The sequence below is a fragment of the Panicum hallii genome, chromosome 8, assembly GCF_002211085.1.
Source record: "Panicum hallii strain FIL2 chromosome 8, PHallii_v3.1, whole genome shotgun sequence".
Taxonomy (NCBI): domain Eukaryota; kingdom Viridiplantae; phylum Streptophyta; class Magnoliopsida; order Poales; family Poaceae; genus Panicum; species Panicum hallii.
This window is the reverse complement of record NC_038049.1, coordinates 10,332,321-10,345,154: the sequence shown is the minus strand read 5'-3', so window position 1 is coordinate 10,345,154 and position 12,834 is coordinate 10,332,321.

Sequence of the window (12,834 nt, the reverse complement as noted above, 5' to 3'; positions counted from 1 at the left end):
CTGGAGGGGTGGCGGCGCTGGGTCGCCGGAGACCATCTTCCGCGGCGGTGCGCGACTCGGCTCATCGGACTTTGCCCTAAACAGCGCTCCGGGGGTCAAAACTACTCGAGCTCGGGTCTGGAGGGTTCAGCGCAGCATGCGTGATCCACCTGGGGCTAAGGCGTGGCTCGGGGAGGGCTCGAGCGGTGCGCACGACGACGGGGGCGGATCGGCACGGCGGCGCATCGCCGGCGCGCACGTTCCGGCCACAAGAGCGAGCGGGGACGGGCGGTGCTCGCGGGGAGGACTGATGCAGACGTCTCCTGGATTCTGGTCACCGTGGGTCGACTCGTGGAGATCCTGTGAAGGTTCTATGGGGGTTAGGGAGGTCCGGGAATCACCAGCGGCGAGGAATCGCAAGGGTGGAGTAGGATACCGGCGGCGATCCTCAGGCTCGATTCCGGCGCGGTAGGGCTCGGGGTAGAGGGTGGAAGCCTCGGGGATCTTCCTGGCGGGACGGCGAAGCGGCTGCGAGCCTTGGCCGGAGCTGGGATGCACCGGAGCGGCCGGCCCACGACGGAGCAGAAGCGGCTCCGCTCTGAGCTTCGGTGCGCTGCGGCGGCTAGGGTTCAGGTGGCGGCGAGGGTAGGGTGCAGAGGGTTTAGGGTTCAGCTTTAAGGGAAGAACCGGGGTCTTGGCATGCAGGCCCGAGGTGGATCATGGCTGGCTGGAGATCTCGAGTGGCCGGTGCGCGGGGAGGAAGAAGGAGAGGAGAGGGGAGACGCTGTCATGCGGGACCGAGCGACCAGAGAGAGAGAGGGAGCGCTCAGGCTAGGGCTGAGAGAGCTAGGCCGGGGTGGCTGTTGGGCCGCGGGGAGAAAAGAGAGAAGGGCCGCGCAGAGGGAAAGAGAGGGGAGTGGGAGATGGGCCGCCGGGGAAAGGGCCAGCCCAAGAGGGAGGAGGGGGAAGGAAAAGGGCTGCGGGCTGGGCTGGCTTTTCCTTTCCTTTCTTATTTTCTATTTCTTTTCCTGATTTCCAAACTCAAATCTATTTGAATTCAATTAAAATTTCAATTCAAGCTAAACCATTCCAACAAACAAAAGAGATGCACCAGCATGAATGCACAAACATGTTGACCCCTAAATAAATTTTAATTACTTGTGGTATAAAATTAGTTTAAAAGCAAGATAAATCAAGAAAAACCTTAGAAATTTTATTCAAGCCAAAAGAAATTCATTAAAATTTAGGAAATTTACATTAGGGTGTTACACAACCTCTCACAAACTTGGCCACGGCACCTTCACAATCTCCTTTTAAGTGCTCGGTGGCTCACACGATCTCCAAGCTGTCTAGGAGGCGGCAACCTCCAAGAGTAACAAGCCAACGACACTTGCTTGGAATCCCACTAGTGCCTCAATGATCAACCTCTTTGATGCAATGCACTAAACACTCTCTAACTCACAAGAATGCAATCACTAAGCAATGGTGAGTGAGAGATGAGTGAATGAGAGCTCAAGGATGTTCTAGTGTCTTTCTCAAGTGCCAAGAGAGCTCTCATGCAGTCAAGGGGTAAGTATATATAGCTTACCAACACAAACTAGCCGTTTGGAGGAGTTGGTGGGTTTTCTGCGACATTTGCGGATAGTCCGCCAGCTCCCCCAATGGTCAACTGTTGCAAAAATGGCATGGTCAGAACTAGCCGTTACAGCCTAACCGGACAGTCCGCCATACAGGACCGAACAGTCCGGTTGGACGAAACTCTCTGTCTCAAAAGCTGGAGATAAACCGGACTATCCGATGTAATGAACCGGACTGTCCGGGAGTGCCAGACTGTCCGGTCTAACTAATCGGACTGTCCGATTCAGGCGTGAAGTGCAGGAAATCTCGTTATGTGTGCCTCTTTTCTCTCATGTGCCATGTTTCTCAAGGTATACAATGCAGAGATTCGATCATAGGGCACTTAGCAAATTTCCGAGCAAACGAACATCGACCCCTCTTAATAGTACGGCTATTTAGCCTAAAAACCCGGTCGAGTTCTTTGCCTTTGTTATACCTTTGCCTTGAGCTGTCCATTTTGAGTCTTTTCTTAGATCGTTGCGCCATTTGCTTCTTTTCAACTATTCATATATAGACCATCCTACTCTCATAAATCTCGATGAAGCAGTTAGTCCACTTATAGTTGTCATTAATTACCAAAACACAATTTAGGGGCCTAGATGCTTTCACGGGCTCGGGCTCGGGCTCGGGCTTCGGGCGAAGGGCGTGGGTGCGTGACGTGTGCGTGAATGGTCCGCCAAAATCCGAGTCCAACTCTTGCGGGCATGCGGCTTTCTTTTGTAGTTTTGTTTTCTGTAACAGCTGTAAAGAGCCGATTGTTCCCCATGATCGGCTCTCCGGTTTCGGGCTAAAGAGCCGATTGTTCCCCATGATCGGCTCTCTGGTCTTGGGTGGATTCCCCATGATCGGCTCTCCGGTCTTGGGCGGATAGTCTCGGGCGAAGGGTGCGCGACGTGCACGTGAAAGGTCCCGAAATCGGCTGAAAGCCGATTGTTCCCTAGCGGCTTCCTTTTGCCACTTTGAATCTGTTACGGATTTCATGCGCGGAATTTTTGGGACTCGTAACCGACTAGGTTTTTGGGACGCCAAAAACCCTAGCGGTTCTCCTTATAAATACGTGCAGGTGCCGGCACAGACTAGAACAGAAGAAAACCTACAATGCACAATACGCCTCAACCTGCCTGCTGCGCCGCCGCGTACGCTACTTCATCCCGTTCGTCGGCATGCACCGGCGATCGGGAGAGCAGGTCTCTGGAACCTCATCCTCAACGATCCGGCATCGGGAGAGGGCGAATAAGGTTTTCAGGAAGCACTCTGCATGACTGCTCGAACGGTTCCACATCGCCATTCTCTACGTCCTCGTCGCCACGGCTCGTCTACCTCCTCGTCAATGGGGCGCGACTCGGCATCGTCAAGCGCGCGGAGGTGAAGATCGTCGCCGTCGGCTTCTTTGCCTGGTTATTCCGGTCAGACAAGAAACGTACAGTTTTCTGTCCCTAACTATGTCTTTCATACCTAGTATGATTTGGTTAGGGTTGATCTTGCTGCTGCAATGTTATATCTTAAATCACTTGATGAGCATGTTTAGATCTGTTCGTTTTCTGTACGCAATTTTCATCATGGTCATGATCTATTTTTAGATTATTTTAAAACTAAAATTCTTATTTAATCTAACAGTTTCGAGATATAGTCCCAAAACAATGGTTTAAACAAATGAAACACCTAAAAGACCCTTAGAAAACCTCCTTGAATTGGGTACTTAATTTATGAATAAATCATTATTCGCGTAGTCCCGTCGCCTTTCTTCGCAGTCTTTGTTTTGTGGCGGAGCTCCCAGGGCCTTTCGTAGAGTTTGACATTCAAACACGGAATGCTTGCTCTTCGAGTGCCACGGGCATCACCCGTGGAGGGCTTCCTCGAATCGTTCCTTCGAACTGGGAGCTTGACATTCAAACCCAGTTGGATTGTTCCCCAGCTTCTTGCTTGTACTTTCGAGTTGTCTCCAGGTACTTGAGAGGGATATGATAGTGTGTGGGGCTGTAGGCTTCACTTCTTCACGCTACTGCTTCCTGGCAATGATGACATTACGAGCGTCCCGGCCAACGTTGATGATGGCGCGAAGGTTGAATCCCGATTTTCCGAGAGGTACGGTAAACTTGATTGGTGGAGAACTCGACGTTGATGATCCAAGGCTCCGAACGAATAGAACCCCGCAATCACTACACCACTGCTCCATTGGTTATCACCCATGTCACACGAATGACCTCGCCACGAAGGTTTATCCCTGCAAGCGCAATTAAGAACACAAGCAAGAACAGGAGATGCAATCCAACAGACTTGATTACGAGATAGAGACTCACAAACCGATGAACAGCGACACTGTTCGATGACAGATTGAATCTAAGCAAAACCCCCCAAACCCTAAAGTGGCGATGGCTACTGAATAAAAGGGAGTTAGGGGCGTGCAAGTCCCCTGGACGCAACCCTAACGGGCTTCAACATGGTACACGGGCCAACGGCCCAAAAGACGGTGATATAGCACCCTGTCAGATTCTGGACGCCCAATTGATACAGCACCGGTGCTATTGGAAGCTCTATAAAATTCTGGTTCCAACCATATATAGAACATCCAAATCCGACTCCATATGTGGCCAGGGCGTCATTTTTGGTGAAGTAACATTCTGGAATCCGAGGTGAACTCGAATTTGATATTGTTTAGGAATCTAACTTGGGTTGGACGTCCCTTGCTGGTCCTCTCCCCCTCCATGCCTATCTTTGAGCACACCATCATTGTCTCCATGATTCCTAATTATAATAATATTTTTAGGTAGCAATCTATTCTCAAAGTAAGTAAACAAATAACATAGGAACAAGCTCACCTTGTCTTTAGTACGAATGGTTGTACATAAGTATATCACATACTCATCATCCATGTCTCTCCCCAAATATGTTCTTATTATATTTGTATCCATACGAGTCATGTCCTCATCATTCTCCCCTTCTTGAAAGCAAACCATCCTCGGTTTGAGTGCAGGTGTTGAAGAGGTCCTATTTAATAGCCAACAATGCTCCCCTTCTTGAAAGTGAACCTGTTTCTTAAAAACCAAACTAGAGGAACTTGATATTATAGGATTAGTATTACTGTAGCTCTCTATATGATCTTATTGGTGTTCAACAAAAGATGCTTTCAGATCTGAACAAATATAAACTCGATGTACCATATATTGTCCATTATAATTATACCTTCCAATAAAATGTTATGTATGATTATGCAAATATGTCAATTTAGTACATGCAAAAAGTGTATCCTCCAAACAATTCAGATTACACAACATATCATATTCAATATAATCCAAAGTATTTAAGGAAGATAACAATTTGAGCTCATCATGCGCACTAGTTATAGGAACAAAAATATTATTTTCAGCACATGTGGTTGTTTTAGAAACAACAATATCAATCTGTGTCATAAGATGTGGCACCGAAACAACATAAGCATCATCACACAACTTTTCTTTATCACAAGGAATATCAAGATAACCATCTTGTGACAAAGACAAATTAAGAAAATGTTTCACTATAGATTGCTCTACAGTAGCATGAATTATGGGGAAATCTAGCGCATTAAAATTATGCTCACCTCGAGTTGTAGCACCAATATCATTACCTTTGCTTACAATTTCTTTCTGCTCCAACGGGTTGTCTCTCGCATCCTCGCTCTCAACATCCTGTAGATAATCTGCGGAAAAAGTTGTAGGCTGTGGTAGACGAGTCGCCATCGTGTCTATCCATTCAACAAGTCCTGAAACGCTCTTCAATTTTTCAGTGCCCATGTTGAATGCATCAACAGAGCTCTTATCATGTCGCGGAACTCCAGACGGGATGTTCCTGTCATTTTAGTGAAAATAAAAGAAGACAACAATGATATGACCCCTATGACTACTCAAGCGAGTGGATGTGAAATCACACAGTATGAAGCATCTTACCCCGCTCTTACAAGATTCTTACCAGCACTGCAAGTGACAAAAACGGTGCTAGGAGTGATAACACGTAGAGCGTGGGTGTGATTGCAAAGGAGTACCTATTCTAGTCGAGAGAAGATTATATATGTAGAGCTTTTGGAGGCCAAATATAGTGGTGAGGTGGAACACAATTCGATAACAGATAACAAAGATGAATAAGTGCCCCAAGTACTTGTCAAAGTTGCTGGCCTAAACGTATTTCTATAATAGTTCAAGCTAGCAGGTCATACACTGAATCACAAGGGACACAAAGGATGCAAGCACTTTTGATTTTTTCTTCTTTTTTTTCTGCGGCTCTTTTTTTTTGCACTTGCCTTTTTTTAATATCTTTGTTTTCTCAAAAGTGCCGCAAGAACAAGAACAATTGAAGACAATCACAAAATCCTCGTCTGTATAACACAGATTTTCATATTCAAATTCAATAGACTATCTGACCGTCTTAACGGCCTCAAATGTCAAAAAGCATAATACCAAAGTTGTAGATCTACTATTTCTCTTCAATTTCAGTATATGGAGCACCTATTTTGAAATAAGAAAGCTAGAGATATGGGCCCCGAAATACAGACTGCTCAACAATTTCTGGGTCACAAACAGATTCTGTTCCTATGCATATTACTCCCTGATATCGATCTTTCTGGACAATCTCACTGTTGACAAAGTTATAGATAATTTCAAAAGCTTTCCATAGAGTATAACAAAGTTATGATCAAAATACCGAACTGGACAGAAACAAATCTAATCTGGACTCGACGACGAGATTAAAACGGACAAGATACGACAATGCAAAACGTAAACTAAACCAAAAACACGACCCAAACCAGCAAAAAAAACTATGACTAGGGCACAAATTCAACGATGCAAACTCTGAAAATGAAAGTGCAAAGGCTAATCGATGGTTGTAGGATGGGGAAACAAGTCTTTTTAGGGTTTTTTTGGACTTTAGGACGAGGAACAAAAATCAATATAAAGGGCACACGATAATATCTCACGGGCAACCTGATAACTGATACCACTTGATAGAAGGTTGAATCCTGATCTTCCGAGAGGTATGGTAAACTTGATTGGTGGAGAACTCGACGTTGATGATCCAAGGCTCCGAACGAACAGAACCCCGCAATCACTACACCACTGCTCCGTTGGTTATCACCCGTGTCACATGAATGACCTCACCATTAAGGCTTATCCCTGCAAGCACAATCAAGAACACAAGCAAGAACAGGAGATGCAATCAAACAAACTTGATTACGAGATGGAGTCTCACAAACCGATGAATGGCGACACTGTTCGATAACAGAATGAATCTAAGCAAAACCTCCCAAACCCTAAAGTGGCGACGGCTACTGAATAAAAGGAAGTTAGGGGCATGCAAATCCCCTGGACGCAACCCTAACGGGCTTCAACACGGTACACGGGCCAACGGCCCAAAAGACGGTGACACAGCACCCTGTCAGATGTTGGATGCTCACTTGTATCGAAAATTTCCGTCAACTCAGAAGGAATTTTGAGGTGGATCTGGTTCCATTGGAAGCTCTATGAAATTCTGGTTCCAACCATATATAGAACATCCAAATCTGACTCCGTATGTGGCCAGGGTGTCATTTTTGGTAAAGTAAGGTTCTGAAATCCGAGGTGGACTCGAATTTGATATTGTTTAGGAATCTAACTTGGGTTGGACGTCCCTTGCTGGTACTCTCCCCCTCCATGCCTATCTTTGAGCACTCCATCATCATCTCCATGATTCCTAATTATAGTAATATTTTTAGGTAGTAATCTATTCTCAAAATAAGTAAACAAATAACATAGGAACAAGCTCACCTTGTCTTTAGGACGAATGGTTGTACATAAGCATATCACATACTCATCATCCATGTCTCTCCCCAAATATGTTCTTATTATGTTTTTCTCCATACGAGTCATGTCCTCATCAAGTCACCCGTGGAGGAGTCATAGAGGTTGCTGCTCCCCTGCTGGTTTGTCTCGACCATGTGGTGTCTGCATTTGGTGTGCTTCGCATTGATGAGCTTACAGCGTTCCTTCTGGATGTCATCTACATCTTCTACCTTGATGTTGTCTGGGAATTCAATAAACCTTGTTGCGTCCACATCTTCATCGAGAGGATCAAGGAGGTAGTCATCGTAGTCGTCTAGCTGAACCCGCTCTAGGCCTTCACAGTCCTCGTTGGCATGAATCATGAACACTTCTCGATTGGGGGCGAAGCGTTTGGCACTCTGCACCACCTGGCCCTCGTCTTCGTCATCGTAAGGAAGAAGGGGTCTGCCTTCTTGAAAAGGGAGTTCGCCGATTGTGGTAATGGATCATGGTGGACTTGATTTGAGAAACCTGGAGGGTTTCATGCCCTTCCGATGCTCAAACGTACCCGACCAATTTGATCCCCTTACCAGACCTCGGGGATTACTTATTATAGGTGTCATATGAGCAGCCAAATCTGAGTAGTTGTCGAAAACAGTAGCCTTCCGACACGCGGTGGCTTCTCCTTCTTCGAGTAGTAGTAGATGACCCAAATCCTCTTCCAATGCGGGGAGAGTCCTGGGTTGAACCGCCTCAGTGGCTTCTCCTTCTTCGAGTAGTAGTAGATGACCCAAATCCTCTTCCAATGCGGGGAGAGTCCTGGGTTGAACCACCTCAGACCAAACTGGACATGGCTTAGGGGTTTCAAGTTTGCCGATGGAGAGGGTGTGCATTGTGTAAAAAGTAGGCGGCAAAGCATAGTTTTGATTTGTGGGCGAATTGCCGACGAAGCCGACTAGTCAGAGCTGATTCCGATTAATTGTTGACCGTGCGGAGCTAGTCGCTGAGTAGTTTAAGACTCGTTCCCGACTAGTTTCTAGTCGAGACGATTAGTTGAAGTAGTCGTTGGCACTGCCGATTTGTCGAAGCAGTTGTAACTGCGGCGCGAGCCAAATAGTCGAGATCATCCTTGAAGCGCGTCGATGTTGTGACAAGAGCTGAAGTTGAGTGGAGTAGTCAAAATATTCTGGCTCCCTGGGTTTATATGCCGAAGGGTGGATTCTGCCAGAGTAATGCAATCTGCGACACCTTTGTCTTCCTGAAAAGGTAGTTCCTGCGTGAAGGCCATAAGGCTGGAGTCGTATTCGAGTAGTTCAGAGGGCTCTAAGCCCTTCTAGTACACGAACCAGCCTTGCGGCGTAGACGTCATGGTCAAACCCAGATGACTACCCGAAAAGGATTTGAGGTGGTCATCAGGTTGTGAGTGGTTGTCGAGAACGCGGACCTCCCGACAAGCGGTGGCTCCCTCATCCTCGAGTGCTCCTCGGCTCCAACCTGAAGGTGTAGTACTAGTTGATGAATACTTTGCGTCTGAGTCCGAGTAGTTGTCGAAAATGGGGGCCCCCCGACAGACGGTGGCTCCCTTGCCTCCGAGCTTGAGAAGTCAATCCAAGTCCTCCTCCATGTCGGAGAGGGACTTGGACTGTGTAGCCTCCTCAGATCGGTTTGAATCCGATCCGAGTAGTCCTGGTGCAGCGCGAGTTCAAGTCGTGTCAAAAACGGACATCATCTCGATCTCACCAGCGAGATCGGGGAGCAGCAACTCGTCGAGGTTGTCGATGAACTTGTCGAGGTTGTTGCGTTGAGTTGTTGCAAAGGCCTCTGGCTTCCTGGAGTCAGCTAGGTGGTTGTTGAAGCCACCTGAGTCATTGGCAATGCAGATCCAGGAGGTGAAGATGAAAGTTATACCCTCATCGAGCACGGTGTTGGTGAAATAGAAAGATGCTATCGAGTTCTCCGATGGATGCTCGATGAAGAGCCCTACCTAGCGCGTCAGCTGTCAGTGTTTTACCACCACGCCCACCGAGGGATACCCTCGAGGTGGTGAGTTTGTAGGTAGGGTGTCTGTCAGACCCGGGGCCACGGGACTGGGTACATAACGTAGTTTAAAGAGGTCTAAGAGATTAAGTCCGTCTTATCTCTTATTCATCTCGTTTATCTCTTATTTATTCCATTTAAATAGGAGACAAGGCTAACCGATACAGGGGGAATCTACTCGAGATATGTTCTGGTACGATTCCTTAGCTGGTGTTGGTTAGTATCTTTGTAACCCTGGCCTCTTGGATATATAAGGGAGGATAGGGACCCCTCTCAAAACATGATCTCTAGGTCATTCTACACAAAAGGCAATACAAACCACCATACAGGACGTAGGGTGTTACGCATCTTGTGGCCCGAACCTGTCTAAGTTCTGTGTTCCTTGCACCTTCGAGTTCTTGATCTCGGCATCTCCTCACCCAAAACTTACCACCTTGGGTATATCCCTCGGTGGGCAGCCGGTTAAACACCGACAGCTGGTGTGACAGGTAGGCGAGCGCGTCGAAGATCCACCGGCGAGCTCGATGGCATCTTTCAATTTCATCAGGTCAGTTCCCTCTCAGGGTACGACATTCGTTTTTGGCTCGTGGGTCTGCATCGCAGATGGTGTGGGCAACTTTCGGTGATTCCTCGTCGACATGAGGCCGAAGACCTTCGCTGCGGATCTTCGCAGCAACCTCGACAAGTTCGTCGACAGGCTCAACAACTTGCCGCTTCATGCCTCTACAGCACAGATCGAGATGGAGTCTGCTCCAAGCTCGACTTCTTCTGGTGTTGCGACAACTTCCCCAGGTTTGGACTTGTTCCAATCTAGGGATCTGCATAGCCGATCTCAACTCGGCTCATGCAAACCGGCCACTGGTCTTCAGGAGGCCAATGTCTCTGGGTCCCTCTCCATGTTAGAGAAGGACCTGGATTTGCTGCTCCAGGGCGGAAAGCCGGAAACCACCGCGTGTCGGGGGGCTTCGGGTTGTTCTGGTACCGGTGATCTGGTGATCACCTCTTTGCCGGAGGGGCGCATTGTGCTTTGGAGGGGCATGATGCTCTCAGATCTACTCGAGGCAGAGGGTCGACTTGTGGCTCACCTCGAGCCCTTGCCTTTTCAAGAGGGCAGGCCATTGGCTACCACGGCAGAGGGGTCGACTGAACTAGTCGACGAAAACTCTCATGAGTTTTCCTCCCGCCAGGTGATGATGGCCGAAGAAGGCGAGGATGATGGGGATCTTCCCATCATCAACTTTGAAGCGGTCTCCGAAGATGAGATCACGGCCAACGCAGGCGACGAGAATGACACCGACCGTGAGGCGCGGAGGGCCAGGAACAGGGCCCGCACAATCCGGCGGAGGAGGGCCAACGAGCGTAGGCGATCTATGCATCGCGAGCTTGACCCTGAATTTGTCGCCATAAGCAAGCAGGGTTTCAGGACTTCGGTGGCCAACATCGCCAGGGTAACGGCCATCCTCGAGCGCAGCCACGATCCGGAAGTGCGTCAAGCACTTCTTTACGCGCAGAGGGCTTGGATCCAGCTGGATCAGCACAACCCGGCGTCCACCATCAGGGAGGAGCGCGTGGGTGAGAGTCGAAGTTAGGCTCACAGCCGAACGGCTGGCGGCCAGCCTTGACACCAGCTCAGCAACGACAACGCTCGCGGGAGCCAGGCTCCTGGTGGGAGGTAGCGGCCACCGCAAGGGGGTCATCCGCGGCAAGCCAATCATCGGCCTTCTCCTGAGGACCTGCGCCAGCACAGCAATGAAGGTCGCGACGCGCGGATAGTGATCTCCTCCAGGCGCAAGGTCCACGAAGAAGTCAAAACTGAAGGTACTGACTGTAGCGATCAATTCCCTGCTTTTTCTGCTCATTTTAGCAGCTACAAGTATCTAAGCAAGCTCCTCAGCAGTGGCTCCGTTGCTACTCCACGGCCATTGAGGTCGCAGGGGGGTCGAATATCACCAAAGTCATCTATTTCCCGATGGCTTTGGACCCTGCACCGCTTACTTGGTTGGAAAGCCTCAGCAACAACTGAATCGACTCCTGGGAGCGCCTCAAGAAGGTCTTCATCGACAAGTTCCAGGGAGCGATTGCTCGTGCAGGTACTCGTCATGATCTTGCTCAGTGTAAGCAGGAACGTAATGAGCTCCTGCGGTCCTACACACGTCGCTTCTTCGACGTTCGCACCACCATCGCCAACATCTCGGAGGACGACATCATTGATTGTTTCTACAACGGCATCACCGACCCGGGCATCTACAGAGATTTCGGGCGGAACAGGCCGAAGACTGTTGCGGGCTTTTGTGATATGACGCATGATTGGTCCGAACAGGAGGAGAAGATGCGGGAGCGGCTCCCGCGGCATCAAGATAGCAATCTGCGGCGCCCAAACGACAACCACAATGACAAAGGCCAGCGGGACTTTTCAGGTCCACCCCGGAAAAGAAAGCTAGATGATGTCATCGCGGCTATCGATCATCCTTCACGGGGCAAGAAGTCGACGACGCAGGAGGAGTTTGAGAAGCTCCTACAGAAGAAGTGCCCTTGGCACCCAGGTGCCAATCATGGCGCCATTGACTGCTACCACCTTCGGAGGACGTTCAGCAACTCCGGTGGTGGCAAGAAGAACAAGAAGCCTGCGGACAATGAACCCGAGGATGACGAGGATCACGGGCGCAACCCGAAGTTTCAAGACGCCTCGAAGGTCGTCAACGTCATCTTCGGTGGAGATGAGGAATTTGGTTCCAGGCGGGACCAGAAGTTGCTTCTCCGGGAGATTTTGTCTATTGAGCCGGCGGTACCACGACCACTCCGTTGGTCGGAGGTCCCCATCTCATTCTCTCGTGATGACCAGTGGACGAGCTTTTCCGAGCCCGGTAAGTTTCCCTTGGTCCTGGATCCTGTGGTGGCGAAGGTCAAGATTACCAAGGTCCTGATCGATGGCGGGAGTGGGCTCAATCTCATCTTCGTCAGCACTTTGAAGAAGATGGGTCTGGATTTCAAGGATATGCTGGTTCCCAGCAAGTCCCCCTTTTACGGCATCGTCCTAGGTAACGCGGCACACCCGCTTGGTACGGTGGTCCTCCAAGTCACCTTCGGCACGCGGGAGAACTATCGTACCGAATTCATCAAATTCGAAGTGGCTAACTTCGAATCTTCTTACCATGCCATATTGGGTCGTCCGGCACTCGCCAAGGTCATGGCAGTGCCATATTACGTCTATCTGCTTCTTAAGATGCCAGGACTCAGTGGAGTACTCACCCTCCGTGGCGACTTGAAGAAGTCATATGATTGCCATCAGGAGGTGATCCAGTATGCTTCGACTACTCGCGTGCCAGATGCTTCGGGAGAAGTACTCGCGGCCGCGCAGCAGCTTTCCTAATCCGGGCTGGAGATTCCTTCCAAGAAGGCCAGCAAGTCGAGCATCCAGTCGACTGATGAC